Here is a 20329-nt window from a genome sequence, read left to right as displayed (position 1 = left end):
TCTTCATTAGTCATGGAACCAAGTTAGCAAAAGTCCCTGAAAGGGGCTAAATTTATCCAGGTTCCGGGAGGAGCTTGAGGGCATGAATTTCAGGGAAAGAAGTGCAAATGAGGAACCACTCATATGCCAGGGAGAGAGACCAGACAAGACGGGGCCCATGGCTGGTGAATCACAGCAGCAAAAGTGGGAAATCTCATCAATGCTGACCAGCAGCAGCTGCTTAGCTGCTGTGTGTTGGGGGTGGGGCGGGGTGGGGTGGGGGTGGGAGGGGTTGTCCTTAACGGGGGCACTTGAGCCATCCTGGGGATTTTGAGATGATCGAAAACCAGGAAACTCATCAAGCTTCCACTACCTCTAATGAGAGAGACATGCAATGTTTTCTCAAAGAACCGGGTGAACAGCTGAGAGTTACAAAAGCATGTCCACTCATTCCCAATGACTGGAGCGTGCAAGGCCCAGGGTGCGATAGCTTGGTGACATAATGGGTGAATCTCAAGGGTAAGGTGAGCAGGAGGAAGTGGGAGGTGAGGGAGCCCTGGTCGAGTACCTATTGGTACCTTTTAGTAAATACTACCTCATTCAATCCTTTGAGGTAAGTGTCATCCCCATGTTACAGGTGAAGAAACCAAGACTTATGGAGTTTACAAAACTCTCACAAGGCCACATGGATTAATGATGAAAGGCAGGGATCAAACTTGGGCTGCCTGCCTCCAAAGCCTGGGCTCTTTCTTCTCTACCGCAGTGTTTCCCAGCTCTCTCTGCTCCCTTTGGGTATGAAGTCCCAGCCAAGGAGAGCCTCCAGGAAGGGCCTAGTGTAACTAGGACATGGAGGAGAGATCTGGAACTCCTTGCTCATAAAACCTCCTGGATCTTGGGCCAGTCAAAAATTAACATGAAACTCCTTGCTCATAAAACCTCCTGCATCTCAGGCCAGTCAAAAATTAACAATCAACCAACTCCTCCTGGGCCAGCTCAACATTTTCCTACTTAGAATTTCTAGTTTTTCCTAAAATAACATTTCCTTGAGAAATACACTTAACTAGGTAGAAGGTGAATGTCATTTCCTTTTTTCCCTTTGCTTTTAGCGTATGATAACCTTTCTGGTCATCTCCAGTCTCCTCGGTCGTTGTCCTCAGCACAGAGAAAGGGCATGTTTACCCAACCTTTGCGCTACGTGGCCCTGAGCAGCACATGCTCTGATCTGGACTGGGTCTATTTAGCGCAAGGGTGGATGGCCTGACACTAACCCTTCCAGGAAACACCTGTCCTCCCCAGGTTTCCCTGGGACCCATGCTAGTGGCAAAAGTTCTAAGATGGGGGAAGAGTGGGCAGTAGATTACTGCTCCACAGGAAGTCCAAAAACTGTTCCGCCAGCTTCTCCAGGATGAACCTCAAATGCCTTTGCTCACCCTTAAATCCTCTCACTTCCTTCCTTCCATCCCTTCAAGCATTGGCCACTCATACTTGTAACACATGTTTAACACTCAGGAGAAAAACAAGCAATGGGGATCTCATGCTGCAGTTCAAGACATAGAAGACAGTTATCCAGAGACAGGTGTAGGTGTCAGGTACTCCCTTGTTCTCGACTCCTCCTGTTAAGGCTGATGCTCCTTAGGGTTTTGCTGGGGGATCTTCTCAGTGTACTCATTCTCCCTGGGCAATCTCATTCTTCAGTATTACAGTGATCCCCACCTGTATGTCGGTGACTCTGAAATCTCTGGGGTCCCAGACCCCAGCACCCCCCTGTCCACTAGGCACCTCTGTCTGGAAACCCCTCAGGACACAGTGGATGCTCATTAAGTCATTGTTGAACGCATGGATTGTCTAAACCCCAAAGGTTGGCCTCTCAGGCAGAGGTAAGCCTCTTACTTTTTGGATTTTATCACTCCTCTTTTAATGTTGTTGCTTTGTGAGGCATTTTGGAGTGTTGGAAGGACCACAAGTTTCAGAATTACAACTGCACTCAGATCCTAATCCTGCTCTAACATTTATATCTATTTACCCATCCATGGACTGAAATGGGCAGTATGGAGTCCCAACCAGGGTTCTAGATCTGGTCCTGATGCAAGTCAGCGGGGGATTTTGGGGCCAGTCCCTTTGCGTTTCTGGGTCTCCAGAGACGGTTGAGTTGCATGATGTCTCAGGTCCTTTCTAACACTCCCCTTTCAGTGCGAAGCATTCTAGCATCTCTGGGTGGGATGCTTTCTTCTAACAAGCTGATGGTTTTTCTGGGAGGGAATACTGAATAAATCTCAGCAATTTGGCCAGTTCCATTCCATTTCTCTATAGCTTTGCCTAGACCCCTCTGAAGGAGGCTGAGAACTTGTTGTTGGTTTCAACACTGTTCAAAATTCGGGCTTCTGTCATAGGAGGTGAACACGTAGCAGGCTTAAAGATGAAGGTAAAAATACCTCATCCCACACAGACACCTATTTTTGCCAAACTCATCCACTTTCCTTCTTCCCGAAACAGGACTGGCAGAAGCAGCTGTTGCCTGAGCTTATGGGCAAGTGTTTGTCCGCACGGGTGACTGTGCATGAAGGAGCTGGAAGTCCGGGTTGGTAATTGCTTGATAAAATGCCAGATGCATAAACGGCGCATCTAAGTGAGCTGTTACCGTTCTGAGAGTTCACCTCGGCAGGTGCATAGTTATTCTAAAACTGCTTAGGGGCTACTATTTATTTCTGATAGTAAACTAGTTTAAATTTTAATCAAAGTGACATAGGCCCTGGGTTGAAACAAGTCAAATGTGCTAAAAATACTTATCAACACAGCAGCCCAGTGGCTTCCTGACCACCTCCCCCGCATCCTGATCGCTAGAGGCAACTGCATTCAAGCCTTTCAGTCCTTCCTTGCAATGTGTACTTTTTTTTTTTAACTATATTTTTAAGTAATATGCTCATCCTGCTGCTTGATTAATGACCTGACATTATTTTAAAAACTTTACTGTAAATGAGGTATTAGATCTCTTACACCCTCTTTTCTTTCTTTAATGCTTCCAACTCCTCCAACAGAGAATTTAAAACAATATTCAGTGTGTTAGATCATTGTGATCACTGAAAGATTGTTCGTGCTAAGCCTAAGGACTATGATTTCACCCTTTGGTTTTTATTTTCAGGTGATTCATGATGGCCTGCTTCCTCCTCCTCCTCCTCCCCTTCCTCCCCTCCTCCCCCTGCCCCTTCTTCTTTTTCATCAGTTATCTTTGTATCAATTATCTCTGTATCTATGGCTAAACTACACCATTCAACATCCCCTCTGTATAAATTTCCACGTGGTCAAATCAGGTGTCGGTGGGGGATGGAGATAATTTCTCATTCAGCTTGAAGCCTGCTCTGTGTCCAGCTTCATTTTTTTTTTTTTTTTTTTTCTGTAGATCTTCCTCCAGGAGCCTCTGTCCTCCAGCCCCACTTTGGGCTTGCTCTCCAGGCTCACTGAAAATCTGACTACAGTTCCCTTCATTGTCATCCCAAGAATCTCCCTCATCTTTCTCTTACGTTGCCTCTCCTGTTTCCTGGATCCTCTGTCTTCCCCTTTCTCAGTTTACATCCTCATTTTGGTGGGGCATGTTCTCCAAGAATTCCTGAGAAAGCGTACATAGGCAGTAAGTATTTTTTATTTTTTGGAGGGGAGGAAGTAGCTAGGTTTACGTATTGATTCATTTTTGGAGGAGGGACTGGGGACTGAACCCAGGACCTGTGTAGGCTAAGCATGCACTCTATCACGTGAGCCATATCCTCCCCCGACTCTGAAGTAAGCATTTTGAAATCTTGCTTATATGAAAATGTCTATTCTATGCTCACGTTTACTTAGGAACTTTAGGGAATAGTTGAAAATAACTTTCCTTCAAAATTTCCTTTTTGTCTACTAGCTTAGTTTAAGTGACAATGTTGAGAAGCTTGCTGCTATTCTGTTTTCTGTTTGAGGTGAGAAAAGAGGTAATTAAGTTTATTTATTTATTTTAATGGAAGTACTGGGGATTGAACCCAGGACCTTGTGCATGCTAAGGACGCACTGTACCACTGAGATGTACCCTCCCACCTCTTCTGCTATTCATATTTCCCATTTCTTGATCTGTAACCTACTTTCCCCCCAGAAGCTTTTGTTTATCCCTAGTGTATTGAAATTCAGCGATTTTATACCTTAGTGTGAATCTTTTTAAAATTCATTATGTTGTGTATTTGATGGGCCTTTTCTGTCTGGGACCTTGTCTTATTCAGTTTCTTGTATTACTTCTTTAATAATTTCTTCTCTATTATTTTTATTTTCTTTTTCTTTCTGGAATTATCATTGGTCAGAAAAATAACTCCCTGGATTGATTCCCTATTTTTTTTTTTGTCTTCTTATCTATCACTTTACACATTTTCTCCGATCTTTTGGAAGAGTCCTTCAACTTTATTTTTTACATCTTCCACTGAGTTTATTGTATCTTTAGTTCTCAAGCACTTTTTCTTAATTTTCATGGTTCCTTTTGTTGTTGTTTTTGCATCTTATTCTTGTTTCATGATACAATATTGCTCCCACCTCTCTGAAGACACTGATGAGACTAACCATATATTCATTGGTAGTTTTCTACTTTCTGAATTGCCTCTGCCTCCTCCAGTTTGCTTTATCACTGTTTGTTATCATCTCCATCTTTCACGCTGAAGGGATTCCCTAAGCATCTGAAGTTTTCTGGCTGTCTGCTCTTACTTAAGAGTTAAGTTTGCCGACTGGTAGGCTGCATTTTGGAGTCATCAGATGGCAAGTGGGCTTTTTCACTCACAGCTGGTCACATTCAGAAGACAGAAAATGCAGTGCAAAGGCCACTCTGTAAAGTCCTAGAAACAGGGATCAATGAATTCGTGTGGTAAAAGTTCAGTGTTTTTTCCTTTCATTTAGGGTGGCTTTTCTTTTGTTTCATTCTTGAACTTTGGAAATCATCAAAGGGGTTAATAGATGATTATCCCTTTGAGGTCATTTCAGATGTAGTCTAAAACTTGAAATTGGATGCGAGGTTGGAACTGCAACCCTTTAAGCTTGAGGAGCATCCTCTTTGAGGGGGCGGGCACCAACAACCAGCTGGAAAAAATGAAAAGAAAGATTACTTAGACATTCTGACTACCCAGGGAATTGGGATTAATGCAGTTGTACCAAGCAAGAGTAGAGCTATTATATAATATAAAGCCCTACTGTTACATGATTTTTGTGTTTGACTTTCAAAGGAGCACCTTCTTGCAATATTGCTATCTGATTACTGCTGTTAACTTGGGAAGCTGTCTGCAAAATGGTAGTTATGTGGGAATAGAAAAATTACAGATACCACTGTCTTTAAATAAGTTGAAATTTCTTCTCCCAGCTTTGAAAACAAGTTTTCAGATTTCAAAGGAAAAGTGCCATATCTGTGCTCCCACAATTTCAGCCGTGGCCTGCCATGCAAATGCAGCGAGTCCATCCCAGAACCCTAAGGAAATGCTTTCCTCTCTTCCGTCTGTCCATTTATTTATCCATCCAACCACCTATCCTTATCCTCCCTATTTGTCAGGACCAAGTCTAAGAAGATTTGCTCAACTATTTAATTCTGCAGATTTCTCCTTTCCCTGAGCACCTGCATCATAGCTATTGGCATTATGCGTTCTAGGAAACAGTACATCATGACTTAGCTTGTCCTCGGGTGCAGTCACCAATACAAATGACCCCCAAGGGCTAGGCAGATAATGTAAATGAGGTCTTTTCAGTGAGTCAGCTAACAGAGAGCTCTGGGGACTGGAGTAAATTGGAGCTACAATGGGCAGTCACACCTTCACTCTAGTCAATTGCTGCCTGGCAGTAATGCAGGTCAAAGGTCCTATATCTTCTAGTTTTTCATAAGAAACCAGATACCCAGCTTTGTATGTAACCTTTTAACATGATCACAAAGACACTATGTAGGACAAACAAAATGAGTGTTTCATACTGTAGATTTGTAGTCTTTGATGCAAGTTTTCTCTCTCCAGGAGGTGACAAGCTCCTTGAGCTCACTGTTTCTGAATTCCCTACAGCAGCTCATGCATTAACCAGCATGCCTAACAGGTGCTTGACAGATGATTTCCAACTTTGCAGAACACCACATCCAAGGCAAACAAAATTATTGCCTCAGCTGACTCTCTGTAGCCTACAGATGGTACAAAGGGAAATCGTCCCCTAAAAATCACTTACGTATTGAAAGCTCCCCACTCTGCCCCCAAATCTGGTGGTTCTTGATGTATTTGTCTGGCAAGTGTAAATGAAATATGAATGTGTTCTCTGCCATCTTTACATAAAACTCTCTCTCAGCTTCACCCTTCCATTCTTCTACAGCGACTGCTAATAGCACAGTAAACTCCCTGCCTCTTTTTTTATCATCTCGCTGGCTTCTCCCGCATCCTTCCACATATCCTGGTCCTGAGGACTCACTCTCAGTAATAAGCCAACAGTGACCTCTGTGATGTTACGTGCGATGGTGCTCATCAGCCCTTCCCACCCTCTTACCTGACTTGTCACATTTGATGCTGTTGATTATTTCCTCCTTGAAACTCCTTTATTCCTTTTTTGGGGGCTCTCCTGCCTCCTGAATCTACTTCCATCTTCCTGGAGACTCATCCTCAGACTCTTTTTCCTATCCAGTTCCTAAAAATGCCAGTTTTCTGGAGGGTTTGTTCCAGGCCCTCTCCCTTTCCCTCCACACAGTCACCCTGGATGACCTCACGCTCTCCCATCACTCTCCCCCCCGACCACCCCGTGATGCCCGACGATGCCGACGACGCCCAGCCCCGCCACCTCTGCTCCAGGCGCATCTGGTCAGCTGGCTTCCAGCAGTGTCTGTCTCCATTGATACTTCAGACCCACACGTCCAGGGCTGAGCTCATCATCCCCACTCCGCCCGCTGCTTCCTCTCTCCCTGCATCTCTGTTCTTTGTGCGAAGCGTGCCATCCACCTAGCGGCCCGCACACCGATTTCACAGCTCCCTCCCAGTGCCGGGCTGCCAATAAGCATGAAAAGGGATGTGCTTGAAACACCAAGAAAACAGAACCAGGGTGCCAAAAAATTATTTGGGAAGAGTTTAGTGTTTTTAAAAAAAAGTATCTATGTAGCCATCCCTAGGATAAAAAGGAGGCTTTTTGGAATTCCTCACACCTATTTTATTCTGAGTGATGTATACAGGGTGGTGGGTGGGCACTTTTTCAGGGCTTAGAACCAGTAATAAGCTCTTACTATAGCCCTGGTCATCCCCAGCCACCCCCTCTTCACACCCAGTTGGTCCCTAAGACCTTTTGATTTTGCCTCATTGACAACAGGTGAGCCAGCTCTAACGGAATCTTACAGCTTTTTCTGCCTGTTCCCCAGATTGTGACAGCAGCCTCTTCACAAGCTCCCCCTCCCCGCCGCCCGTCACAGAGCTGAGTATCTGCTTCCTGTATGTCACTCTCCTGCCTAAAACTTTTCCATTGCCACTTAGCACCTGGAAGGGAAGTCCAGCTACTGAGCCTCGCCGCCACGGTCCCGCGCACACTGCTCCCCCCGACCCGGCCTCCCCCGCGCCACACGCTGCTTCATCCTAGCCTTCGCTCTGGGCTGTCCCTGCTTACTCCCCTCCCCCGAGCCCCCAGACGCTCAGGCCCGCGTGAGAAGTGGGGAAAAAAAAAGTCAGAAGCATTTAAACCCCTGGTCACCAGAAAAGAAAGAAACATCCCCCTACTCTGCCTCTGACAAGTTTCCAAAGGAGGAAGAGTCAGACACACAGCAATGGACCTCGGCCAAGGAACCATTTCCTTTTGCCTTTGAAATTGTCTTTTGGTCCTAGCTTTTGTTCATCAAACGCAGGTAAATGCATTCCCGGGGCCACATGCAGAAGAGGCCCATTGTCTTCTTTCTCTCAATGCCCCGCTCAGTGCGAGCATCTTCATGTCACCAGCCACGAGCCAGCTGCTCAGCTGACAGAACCCGTGTCTGCTGTAAACAGGGCCCCGGGAGAACGCTCTGTGCACCTCCGGTCAGGGCTCAGCCCTGGCCGGGGAGGATGGCATCGCTCACTGGAGCCCCAGCCTCTCCTCTCCCCAGCACTGTTTGCCCATTCTCACCAGGGGAGCGGGGAGGTGGGAGAACACAGAGGAGCGGGGCTGTTTGTTTTCTTCTTGGTGTTAACAATACAACATCTGTTCCCCAGCCTGGCAGCTGGACCGAAGTGAAATGATGTGAGCATTCATTGCCCTCTGGCTCAGGGGGTGGAGGGGGAGAAGGAAGGAGGGAGGGGTGCGGCGGGGGCTGAAGCCTCCCTGAGCAATAAGAGCAGCAACACTAATGAGGAAATCTTCAACGCCAGTTGGCAGGCGGGGCCACAGAACCCACAGAGTTGATGCTCCGGCTGATCCACACGCTGCAAGGAATGCCCTGAAGACAGGTCTGTGTACCTTTTTAAAAGAGTCACCCAATTAAAAGGCTAGTGTTTACCTAGTCAATATCTGTTTTGGCTCACGCACTTTGACAGAAAACATTTTTGTTTACCTAAGAGCGAGGCTGAGAGTGGCGGAGAGTGAAGAAGGAGAGTGAGAGCTGGGGAGAAAGCAAGCAGCAAGGGGACAGGGGAAGCCCCGGCCTCGAGTTCCTCCTCCTCCTCTGCTGCTGGGCGCTGCCACGCCCCAGAGCTCAGGCGGGGAGCCTCGTCCCCCCTCCATCTAGCCTCGCTCTGAGTGTTTCCATCCAGTCCAGTGACCATTCATGCCCACCCCCCGTTTACACTTCTAGCTCAGACCTGGCCCCTGCATCGCAGCCTCACGTAGCCGACTGCCCGCTTGTCATCACCCATCCGGTATCTGAGGGCATCGCCCGCCAAGCATCCCCCAGATGACGTTCCAATGTCCTCCATCTTCCCAACTTGTTCTTCCAGAGTCTTCCTCTTCCCAGTTCATGGTGACTTCATCCTTCCCAGGCTCTCCTGTGACTCCCACATCCCACAACAAGACTGGTGGCGAATGCTGTTTGATTTTTACCTTCCAAATGAAATCCAGAACCCAGTGACTTCTCCCCACTTTGAGCACAGTCGCCCTCCAAGCCACCATGAGCTCTTATCTGGATTACTACAGCAGCCTCCTGACCCCTCTGCTTCCCGCTGAGTGCTCCCCTCCCAGCCTGGCTGCCTCTTCTCACCATAGCAGTCAGAGCCGTCCTATAAAACTGTAGTTTATTATCATTCTTTTTTAATTAAAAAAAATTTTGAGGGGGAAGGGTAATTAGATTTACTTACTTATTTATTTATTTATTTACTTAATGGAGGTAGCAGGGATTGAACCCAGGAACTTCGCGTGCTAAGGAGGTGTTCTACCACTGAGCTATACCCTCCTCCCTGAAAACTGTAGTTTAGATCAGGTCAATCTTGCTGTTCAAATCCCCAACAGCTGCCCTTCTCATGCAGAATAGAAGCCACAGCCCTCACAGTGGCCTGCCAGGCTCTCCCTGTGACTTGTCACGCTGTTGCTTTGCTGACTCTGCTCTGGGAGACGCCAGGTCCACCCCCAAGACTCTTCCTGAAGTGCTCTTCCCTTAATTCTCGCTTACCCTACTCTCTCAGCTTTAGGCCTTGATCTCAGCATTTTCTCATCTCCTTTCTTGGTCCATTTTTCTCCATAAGACTTACTCGCCTCACAAGTTACGTTGATTTTGCTTATTGCCTCTTCCCACGGAGCAGGCACGTGGCACAGGAGGAGGGACTTTTGCCTGTCTTGTCCTCTGCTGCAGCCCGGCACCTGGAACAGTGTTTGGCACATAGAGCACACTCAATACACGTTTAATGAATGATTACATTGATGAATAAACAAATAAGTGGGTGCATGACTGCTTTTTTTGGGGGGGTAATTAAGTTTATTTATGTATTTATGTATTTTTAAATGGAGGTGCTGGGGATTGAACCCAGGACCTCATGCAAGCTAAGCACGCACTCTACCACTGAGTGATACCTTCCCCAACTGACTCTGCTATTTTTTTGGAGCAGAATGGCTGGACCACAGAGGCTCACCCACACCCTCTGCATCAGTGAGAAAGTGTTTGTTGAGTGTTTATTCTGGGTGTTAACACCTCTCCTCCCTTGCTGACATGGGCCAGGAAGGCAAGGTAGACTCTTTACTCCTAGGGACCCATTACGGCTTTTGGAAAAGGGATTTGGAACTGATTCTAGGGAAGGAAATGAACAAAGGCTTCCATTTCCATTTGTAGAGCTCCCTCCTGCTCCTTTGTACAGATTGGTGGATATTAAGGACCTCTGGGCAGAGGCAATAGATTACTGATGAAGGCGACATGGGAAGAACTGTCACGCACTCAGACACGTGCAGATGGTGAAGGATGCGAGCATCATGCAAACGGAGCAGATGACAGCCCTCTCCTCTGCGATCTCCCTTGGGGCTACCTGGGCCCTGGGCTTTGCTTCTAGACTCATCAACTTTCTACCCTTTCGGGACCAGGGTTGAAAAAAGGGAAACACGATAAAATGGTCTTCCTCTGTGTCAGCCAGAGAGTCTTCTCTTTACACAATACGCTGAGAACTTCCATCTTCATCCCTTGTGCGTTTTTGGAGAGCCAATCACATGCAAGGAACCTGTGCTAAGGGTGAGTGATATTAAAGCCAGCTCTAATACAGCCCGGCGAGAGCTGTGAAACGTTAATGTCACTAAAGCAACACCCCAAAGCAGTAGGCAGAGATTATTCCCTTTCCGCAGATTAGAAAACAGATTTGGAGATTACGTTGCTCAGGAATACCTGGGGGTTGGGGGGAGGGTATAGCTCATCAGAGTGAGCGCCCAGCATGCATGAGGTCCTGGGTTCAATCCCCAGCATTTCCATTAAACAAATAAGCAAATAAATAAAACTAATTACCCCCCCCAAATTAAACAAACAAACAAACAAAGAATACCTGGGGATTAGAAGAGCCCTGGAGACTGGATTTGACCCCAGATGTTCTGTGTGTTATTCAGAGGTGCCTTCCTCAACGTTTCATATACCAACACAGATTGTCACGCTAGCTCATGGCCCCCATCCACCTGGTCCAGAGCAAAATGGTGTATGAGATGGGTTCGTCTTTATCTCAAAGTCCGCCTGCTAAGGCTGGGGGCAGGACCCAGACTCCTTTGATAATCTGTTAGGTCTGTCATTCGTGAATTTATCCCTTCCCTGCCACTTGCTAGTGAAGTGACACTGACGTCGTTAATTAACCTCTCTAAGCCTCGGGTCCTCATTTGTAGTATGGCAATCATGGTAGTAGTTCCTACAGCAAAAGGCTGCAGTAGGGACTGACGGACGCGTGGCTGTAAAGCCCTGTCCCGGCTTGCTAGGGCTGCCGTAGCGAAGGTCCTCAAACCGGCGCTTAGACAACAGAAACTTCTTCCTCACGGTTCCAGGGGGTAGAACCCAAGATCAGGGTGTCAGCAGGACTGCTTTCTTCTCATGTCTCTCTCTTTGGCTTGCAGGTGGTAACTTCTTGCTTTGTCCTCACGTGGCCTTTCCTCTGTGCACACACACCCCTGGTGTCTTTTTGTGTGTCCTAATCTCTTTTCATAAGGACACCAGTCAGACCGGATTAGGGTTCGCCCTGATGATCTCATTTGAACTTGACCACCCCTTTCAAGGTCCTATCACCCATGCAGTTACATTCTGAGGTTATGGGGCTTAAAGCTTTAAGAGAAAAATTCAGAGGGAACACGGTTCAGCCAATAAAAGCACCTAGAACAGTGCTTAACACATAGTATGTTAAAAAAAAATAAAAATAAAAGCTAACATCTTGTCTGGATCTCTGTTCTCAGCCTCTGCTGCTTTTCAGGGGCCGTAAGTTTTGTAAGTTCATTGCCATGTGAACACAATAGCACTTCCCTTTCTTGTTCTAAATGCATCTCTCTCAAGCTTCCAGAACGCGTCCTAGTCCGAGTGTTTTTATACTATTGGGTTTTGGAAGAGTCTAAGTTTATTCTCTCCTTAGCCTTTGGAATCTCCTAGAGTTTGGTGTCACTCACTCTCAGCTTTTAGCCTTCCAGACAGAGTGGTCCCATGCACAGCAGGAAGATCCTGGCCTGGGAGTCAGAAGATCGTGGTTCAAACCTCAGCTCTGCTACCAGCCAGCTTTGGGAAAGTCTCCTCAACTTTCTGAGCCTTTGATCTTCCAGATGGGGATGGGGAGAATGGGTGCTGTTCTAATGTTCAGTGATCATGAAGTAGGACATGGTAGTTAAGAGTGTGGGCTTTGGGCTCAAGGCAGATGTGGGTTGGAATCCCACCTCTGTCGCTTTCCAGCTGGGTCTCCTTGGGAGTGACTTAACCTCCTTAAGTTCCAGTTTCTTCATCTGTAAAATGAGGAGAACAGCAGTATTCCCCGCTGAATAAGGTGGCTGTGAGCCTTCGTATGCACACAGAGTTCCCTTAGCACAATCCCCTCGGGTAAAAAGCTGGCACATCCTAAGTGTGCAAAGTCCCTTCGTGGCTTCATCCTTTTCTCCAGCCAACTTCCCTTGTGAGTTTGTACAGACGGCCGCTGTCCAGAGCCACAAGCGCTCTCCACGCCAGGTGCAACAAGAGTCTGGCTTTGTTCAAAGGAAGAGTAATGTTTTCTGTTGTGTTTCTGGTTCATGGTGATGTTCAGCACTTTTGTTTGACTTTTTGGACCAAAGCAGTACATTGATTTTCAAGCTCTCTGCTGGGTCAGAAATGGAAAAATTCATCAGCAGCCTGAAAAGACACACAACAGTGAGACTTCTCAGTTAAGGCCTCCATCATGATCAGGATATGAAAACCAGTGTCTGCAAGATTCTTTTCATTGCATTTCATTTTCATACTTTTTATAGCCTTTGCTTAAAGCAAAGTGCTAGTGATTTCTTTTTAAACTTTGGTCTAAACTTCATTGCAGTGTATAATATAAACTAATATTAACAGGTAGCAATATTAACCTTGCAGTCTTAAATCCATCTTCCTTTCCATCCTTAGGTCAGGTGCTATGCTCCCATCCTTGCTAGTCAAGGCAAATATTTAATAAAAACGTCTTGGCTCCATCTGAAAGGCTGACAGACCTCTGAGTCATAGATCTTTTATCTTAATAGCTCTTGAGACAGTTTCAGGACGAAGTGGTTGAAGGTGGTGGTAACAAAGTGGAGACTCCTTAAAATTAATGCCATTTTCAAATAGAGTGAAATAACCGTTAAGATTCAGTTGGGAGAACATTCTGATGTCCCAGGTTTATTCTGCTTCAATTGTTGTAAAAAATCATAGATTTCAACGCAGCTGAAGCGGTTTTCCTAAATGTTCTTTAAAAATACTCCTGGCATTTTGTGAAGAGAAAGTGTAAGTTTATTGTAGCTAAAGGGATGTCAAAGACTCACCTAAATTTGATCACCAGATGACAGTCTGTTGAGTGTTTGAGCTGTTATGGCTCATGGAAGTCTGTAATTTTCTTGGCTAACTATTGTAGCCTCCTTCAACAATTTCTTACACAACAGGGCTGCCCTAGTCTGGATATTCTGTCTCGTTGTCATTCAGTGCAGCTGTTAATCTGGAAGCGTGGCACCCAGAGTTGAACTTGCCACTTCAGATGTGGATTGACCTGAACAAAATAAAGCGGTACTTCTACAGTCCCTCCTTGGAATTTTATACTTCCATTAATCCTGGCCACATCAGGGTTAGTTCGTCAACCACATCGCAGTTTTGATTCACAACATCTCGGAGTCAGCCAGAACCTGTAAAATATCTTCTGTTGTTTCTTTCTCCTGAACAAGAGTAGTTTTTTAAACTTTCTATTTTGAAACAACGATGGATTCTCAGGATAATGCAAAGAGATCCCAAGTTCTATTCCTCCAGTTTCTCCCAATGGTCACTTCTTACTTAACTATAATATAATAGCAAAACCAGGAAATTGGCATTGGTTCCACGGGTGGGCATGGTTCTTTGCCATCCTTTCTACTTTTTTTTTTTAATTGAAGTACAGTCAGTTATAATGTGTCAACTTCTGGTGTACAGCATAATGTCCCAGTCATGCCTGTCTACTTTTTGACTTTAAAAATCTGAGTTCATTAAATAACAAATTCTGTTACTATGTAAATTTCTTCAAACGCCATCCTCTTTCTCCTCCATTGGGATAGTTTATGATTAAATTGTCAGAGTTGAATTTTTTAGAGCTTCTCATTTCACTTCCCTTTTTAAACACTTTCTTAATACCTCCCCTAACCAAAGACAAAAACCAAAAAAAACCCCTCCCTCCTCCCTATAACAGTGTCCTGATTATATCAGTGAAGTGGTACCAACATTCAATTACTCAAACTAAAATTTTTGTAGATGTTTTTGCTCCTCCCCTTCACTTATACTTTATGTCCAGTTCATTAGCAGATCTTACCAATTTTGCTTTTAAAATTTATCCCGAAGCTGACTATTTCTTACCACCCCTACCATGACCACCTTGGTCTGCGTTCCCGTCACGCTGGCCTCCGCCATGATCTCTGGCCTCCCACTTGAGCTCTTAGTCCTGTGCTTGCCACCCTAGACTGTTCTCCACAGAAAACGCAGAGCAGTCCCTTCAAGAACTAATTTAAGCCATTAGCGCCATTCTGCTCAGCACCTCCAAGGGGTTAAACACTTACTTACGCAGCCCTTCTCATATGCCAAGGATGTTACTGCTTTATGTGTATTAACTCACTTAACCCCCACCACCACCAGAGGCAGCTTCTAGTACGATCTGCATCGTATAGATGAAGACTTTCTATCTGAGAGAGTTTAAGTGACTTCTCCAAGGTCACACAGCTATTATCTGGAGGAGCCGGGAGGAGACTTGGGCAGGCCGGAGGGAGACGGCACGTGCACTGTTTGCCTTTGGAGGAAGTCACGATGCAGAGCCCACACTTAAGGGGTGGGAGCTATCGCCCACCTCCTTGAGGCAGGATTATTTACTTAAATTATTTGGAATTCTTCTTCATGGGAGATTTGCCTCTTTTCCATGTATTTATTCAATCATTTATTTATGCCAGTATGGACTCAGAGATATTTATGTTACACCGTGGGTTATAATTCAGTACTACTTAACTTTGTTGCTCAGTTTATTCCAGTTCTGGCCATTGGGAGTGCTTTCAGTTTGCTCCCATGTCCCTTTGACGTGCTCCCATGAGTGTGGGGGTTTTTGTGTTTTGTTTTCGAGCACTTCCTTGCTTTCTGCCCCTATGAGATAGTTCAAGCTTATCTTGTGTATTTCCGGCCCTAGTTCTACGATCAGCCATTTCTCCAAAGAGCTTACTCAATGTTATAATACCACTTAGCACTATTTTTTGAAATTACATACTTATTTGTATATTTGCTTTTTTGTCCCTCTCTCCTTTAACTACACTGAAAGTTCCAGGAGAACCAGAAATGTGCTTCATTCAGTGCTGTGTTCTAGCCGTGGTATAATGCCTAGCAATTCTCAAGTCAGTTTTGTTGTATGCATTTCTGACCATGGGACCAATGATCTTTTTTCTCTGAACTTTAATTGGCTCTCTGGAAGTTGGGACTATTCCACTCATCATTTCCTTTTTTAGCTATTCATGGTGATTTTTCCCTAAAATTTTCCCCATCTCTACAATCCTGATGACTCCTTCCTTGTTGATCAAAATTAAGTCTAGAATAGCAGATTCTTTATGGCTTCCTCAATTCTGTGTGCAGGAGAAGAATTTAGAGGACTTCGGCTTTTAGGGGGAAAAAAAGATACTTGCAGTAGATTTCCAGATAACTGAAAGCAGTCCCTCATCAGGTCCATCTCAGTCCAGCCGTGTCATTACCACCGGTTTTCCTTGTCTTTCCCCTAAACGGTCCCCTCGGGCTTTCGTCTTTGAGTTCCTGGATATTCAAGATGTGCTGTGTCCGCTAGGTCCAGCAAATCTGCAAAAGCATAGGGCCATGTTGCAATTACCAGACACTGTCCACTAAGTCTCTAGAAAATCCTTAAGTCTGTATTTCCAATCTTATATGGAAATTTCCAGTTTATTTTGTTACTTAAACTCTGGTATTACTACTGAAGTCTACTACAGTCATCTCTCATTATCCACAGAAGGTTGGTTGCAGGACCCCTGTGGATGCCAAAATCCGAAGATGCTCAAGCCCCTTGCATAAAATGGGGTAGTATTTGCATGTTACCCAGGCACATCCTCCTGGATACTTTGAATCACCACCAGATTACTTATGATACCCAATGCAGGGTAAATTCTATGTGAATAGCTGCCAGCTCGTGGCATATTCAAGCTTAGCTTTTTGTAATTTTCTGGAATTGTTTTCCTGAATATTTTCAATTTGCTCTTGGCTGAATCCACAATGCAGAACCTAAGGTGGGCCAAGGGCCGGCTGCACGTGGGCCCTCTTCTCAGCCTTTCTCTCTGTGGTCTTTCTTTGGAACTCTTAACAGTCTTTTATAGAATCTGGCTCTGTACTTGCAGCTGGGGATATCTCCTCAGTCTTCAAATGCTGGTTAAAACCCCATTTTTTCATAGAAATGAGTACCTCTTGCGTCATCTTCTTCCTGGTTCTTACTAGGCTTACTGTAACTTCAGCCAGAAGGTCAGCCTCTTTTGTTAGCGATAGAGCAGAATGCTCAGTCCTGTGTGTCTTGTTTGTTTGCTTGTTTGTTTGTTTATTTTTGGCATCTTTCTCTTCCTACATTCTGAGATGGACTTGGGAGGTTGACAGTGATAGGGGATAGGATAAAAGATAAAGTCGGCAAGAAGTACGTGAGACGCCAGGGTAGGGCTGACATTTTAGATAGAATGGCCAGGGAAGGCTCCACGAGAAAGGGACTTTGAGAAAGTGCTGAAGGAACTGAGGGAGCGAGCCACGCGGTTGTCTGAGGAAGAGCTTCCCCGACAGAGAGAACAGCAAGAGCAAAGGTCCTGAGGCAGGAGCAAGCCTGACACGGTCTAGTCACAGCAAGGGAGCCAGTGTGGAGGGAGCAGGGGCTTGTGAGCTGCTGAGACCGAAGCCCTGAAGGACCCGCGCATCAGGCTTTCTAGGGGAGGGGCAGCTTCTGGAGCTGAGAACACACCGGGGCTGCTCTGCCATGTTGATCTGGGGGCCCCGTGAACAGATATCTTAACCCGCTTCCCTTTCTCATCTCCTGCTCAACTGTTCTGAGCTAGATTCGTGACCTTTGATAAGTGCCTCCGAGCCTGCGTTGTGTCTTAACTTCATTCCTGGCACCATCTTGTGTCCAACTCTGTGTGTCCTTTTTCTTTCTCTCTAATACTTCTTGTTGTAGCCAGTTCTGGTTTATGTTGTCTTTCAGGTAAGTCGCTTCTTGGCTTCTTCTGAATGAGGATAGGTGCACAATGCGTAAGTGGAGGGATGGGGTAGCGATGTCTCCATGATGGTGTCTTCAGAACAGGATGGATTTTTATCCATCCAGCTGAACTTGGGGGCTGGCTGCCCTGTCTTTGACTTTCTGCTCCTTGGGGTTCAGCACGAGGCTACGGCTTTGGAAGGGACTGCAGTTGATTCTTGTTATTTGTAGTAGTTACGCTCAATAAAGGCTCAAACACTCAACAGAGCAGTATTGAACCATTGCCCAGAGGGGATAACCAGGTTAGGATGTAGGCATCTCTGGTCTTACACAACTTTTTTTGTTAACCAATCAATACATACTTGTTTTATGTGCATTTCTGTTTAAAGACACCTTATTTAAGACATACTGTTGATTCATTACCATTGAACTCACAGCCAGCAGCGCTATAACTCACGCCTGAACGAAGCTTATCTAACGCATGTATTTTCAACGTTGGGTGTAACACAGCCTTCTTGTGCTTAGGAATTTTAGACAGCACCTCAGCACTATGCTTGGGGACCATTTTAAACAGTGAAATCATTGACAAAAGCACAAAACTGTGAAAAAAATATGGCACAAAATAACCACAAAAAAGGATTCTTGCCCACAGTATAGGGCTGAAGTAAGAAAGTGAGACATAACCTAGTTTGGCCTTAGCTGTGAACTTGTACATCAAGAGACTCAAACTTTTCTCCACTCTGCACAGGTCTGTGAATGACTGGAACAGTGCCTTTAGTACTGATTTGGGGGTAACAAACAAATTTTATAAAGTAGGCAATTTTGCAAGTACAAAATCCATGAATAATAAGATTGACTGTATTGAAGAAAAATCTTGTTACCTTTAAAGCAGACCAGGGTAATCCCAGTTTTGTGATATATGTCAGCAAGACAGAGAACTCTTCGGGGGAGGATATAGCTTAACTGGTAGAGTGCATGCCTAGCACGCACAAGGTCCTGGGTCCAATCCCCGGTACCTCCTCTAAAATAAATAAATAAAAAAGTGAACCTAGTCCCCACCCCACCACACCCCCAAAAGAGACTGCGAGCTCTTTATTTGTTTTCTGGGTTAATGAGAACTTCAGGTAATCTTTGAGGCATATTTACCCCAATATGAAAAATGCAATTTATAGTTCAAGTTTATACACAAGAAGCTGAGCGGGCAGACCCTGCGGCACTGGCACATGCAGATTATTCTCGCTATTTGGAACAAAGAGCCTCTATTGGGAACACTTGGCAGATGGATCTGAAAACTTGCTCCTTGAGAGTTTTTCCTACGGAAGTTAAGGAAGCACAAGGTATGATCAGAGTGGCCTGTTGGATAAGAAATTCCTTGAAGCACTGTGGTCAAGAGGAGAGTAAAAAAAAATCCAGCCTCTTACACAGACAGGTCCTTGCTCTCGCGAGAGTCAGGACCTCACAAAGAACTGGCCCCGAGACGGCTGCCCAGACGGGCTGGGGCAGAGCAACAGGAAGCAAGAAGCGGGCTCAGCAGACGGTTTGCTCTTCCTGATCCCCCCTCGGCCTACATCTGTGGTTTCCACCACTCTCCCAGGTGTCGGTCTCAGTCCGGTCATCCCTGGTGCCCCTTGCCCTCGACTCCACTGCCAGGCGCGTTCTCTCTGTTCTTCCCCTTGAATCTCCTTCTGGCTTTCTGTGCCCACAGACACCATCTCATTAATGCTGTCCTTCATGAAAGGTCTCCAGACCTATTGCCACAGACGTCTAACATTTTTCTCCACCTCTAGCCTCAATGCCCTTCAAGCCAAATTCTTCCTGAAAGAATCCTTTACTCAAAAACCTCTGGACTCCCTGATCTACTAATTCAAATTCAAACATCTCTGACTTCAAACTCATCTACCTCCATTTGCAGCTCTTCTCAAAGTGACCCCAGATGCTTTTTCTAGTCTTACCAATCACGACTCTTCTAAATGTGCTCATATCCTGTAAGCAAAGTGTCTTCCCTGGTGTTTTCAAAGCACACTTAAATTTTCTAACCCCATACCATTACTTTCTTATACTTTCTACTAGACAGACCTTTCTATCTCAATTATTTAAAATTATACCCAGGATTAATGACGCATCTCCTCATTCTCCCACAATAGATGGAGTTTCCCGATCGCCAAACCCCCACAGCGCTTCGCTTCCTAGTGGAATTTAACATGTTTTCCTTTACATTCATTTTTTGGTCTGTATTTTTCTTACCACTAGTCCGCATTCTAAGGGACATAAAACTTCCTATGTCCCGTAAGCCTCAAAGGAGGCCTCGGGCAGAGTAAGAGCTCAGTTAAGTATTTATGGAGCCTGAGGGACGGTCTTAGCTCTTCTGCGATAATTCACTAACCACTTCTCTAGGAAGGAAAGGAGAGAGAGAGGGGTGTCACCAGGAGTTTGAGCCTGGGGCCACCTCAGGAGGTACGAGATGGGTCCAGATGAAAATGGGGGGTGTACCCTATGTCCCAGATGGCTAAGAGGCCACAGACCAGTCTTAGAATTCTAAGGAAATGTACATTTATTCCACAAACTCTCTGGAGTGAAGTGTCAAAAAGAACTGGAAATGTGAGGAATTTCCCTCAGAAGTTATCTGGAATTGCTGGGGACATCTCAGAGTGTGGCGGGCTGCCTAGGCCCTTGGCTCAGGGGCGACTCCAAGTGTGGCAGAGTCAAGCTGCCACCCACAGTCCCCTGGTCATCTCTAGCTCTTGGCTGAACCAGACTTGAGGTTTTGAGGAGATACACAGATCAAGGACCTTGTCGTGTTGTGGGAACCACCCTGTTCCTCCCTGTCCAAACTATCATCTAAAAAAAAAAGGAAAGGTAAGCTCTCGGAGTGGCTGTGTGATTGCGGGTGGGGCAGAGGAGATTCACTTCTGGGTTCTCTCTAGGATAGGGGTCAAAGAAAAAGGCCAGCGATCATTCTACAGGCAACAAAATAGCGTATCTGCTTTGCTTTAAAATAGCTATCTTTCTCTAAATCTAATGCTCACCTGAGCCAAAATTGCCTCCATTCACTGGTCCATAAATATTGCTTGAGT

General features: G+C 45.5%; 1 long non-coding RNA gene across 1 annotated transcript in view; it reads right to left on the bottom strand.

Annotated features, from left to right (window-relative positions):
- Positions 1-405: 405 nt before the first annotated feature.
- Positions 406-20329, bottom strand: part of LOC105068937 (uncharacterized) — a 34457-nt gene continuing 14533 nt past the window's right edge. The window contains exon 3 of the long non-coding RNA XR_006724855.2: positions 406-5061. This is a non-coding gene — a long non-coding RNA (uncharacterized LOC105068937). The remainder of the gene's footprint in view (positions 5062-20329) is intronic.

The sequence above is a fragment of the Camelus bactrianus genome, chromosome 21, assembly GCF_048773025.1.
Source record: "Camelus bactrianus isolate YW-2024 breed Bactrian camel chromosome 21, ASM4877302v1, whole genome shotgun sequence".
NCBI lineage: Eukaryota > Metazoa > Chordata > Mammalia > Artiodactyla > Camelidae > Camelus > Camelus bactrianus.
The sequence above is the reverse complement of the archived record's forward strand: the minus strand, read 5'-3'. Positions and strand labels throughout refer to the sequence as shown.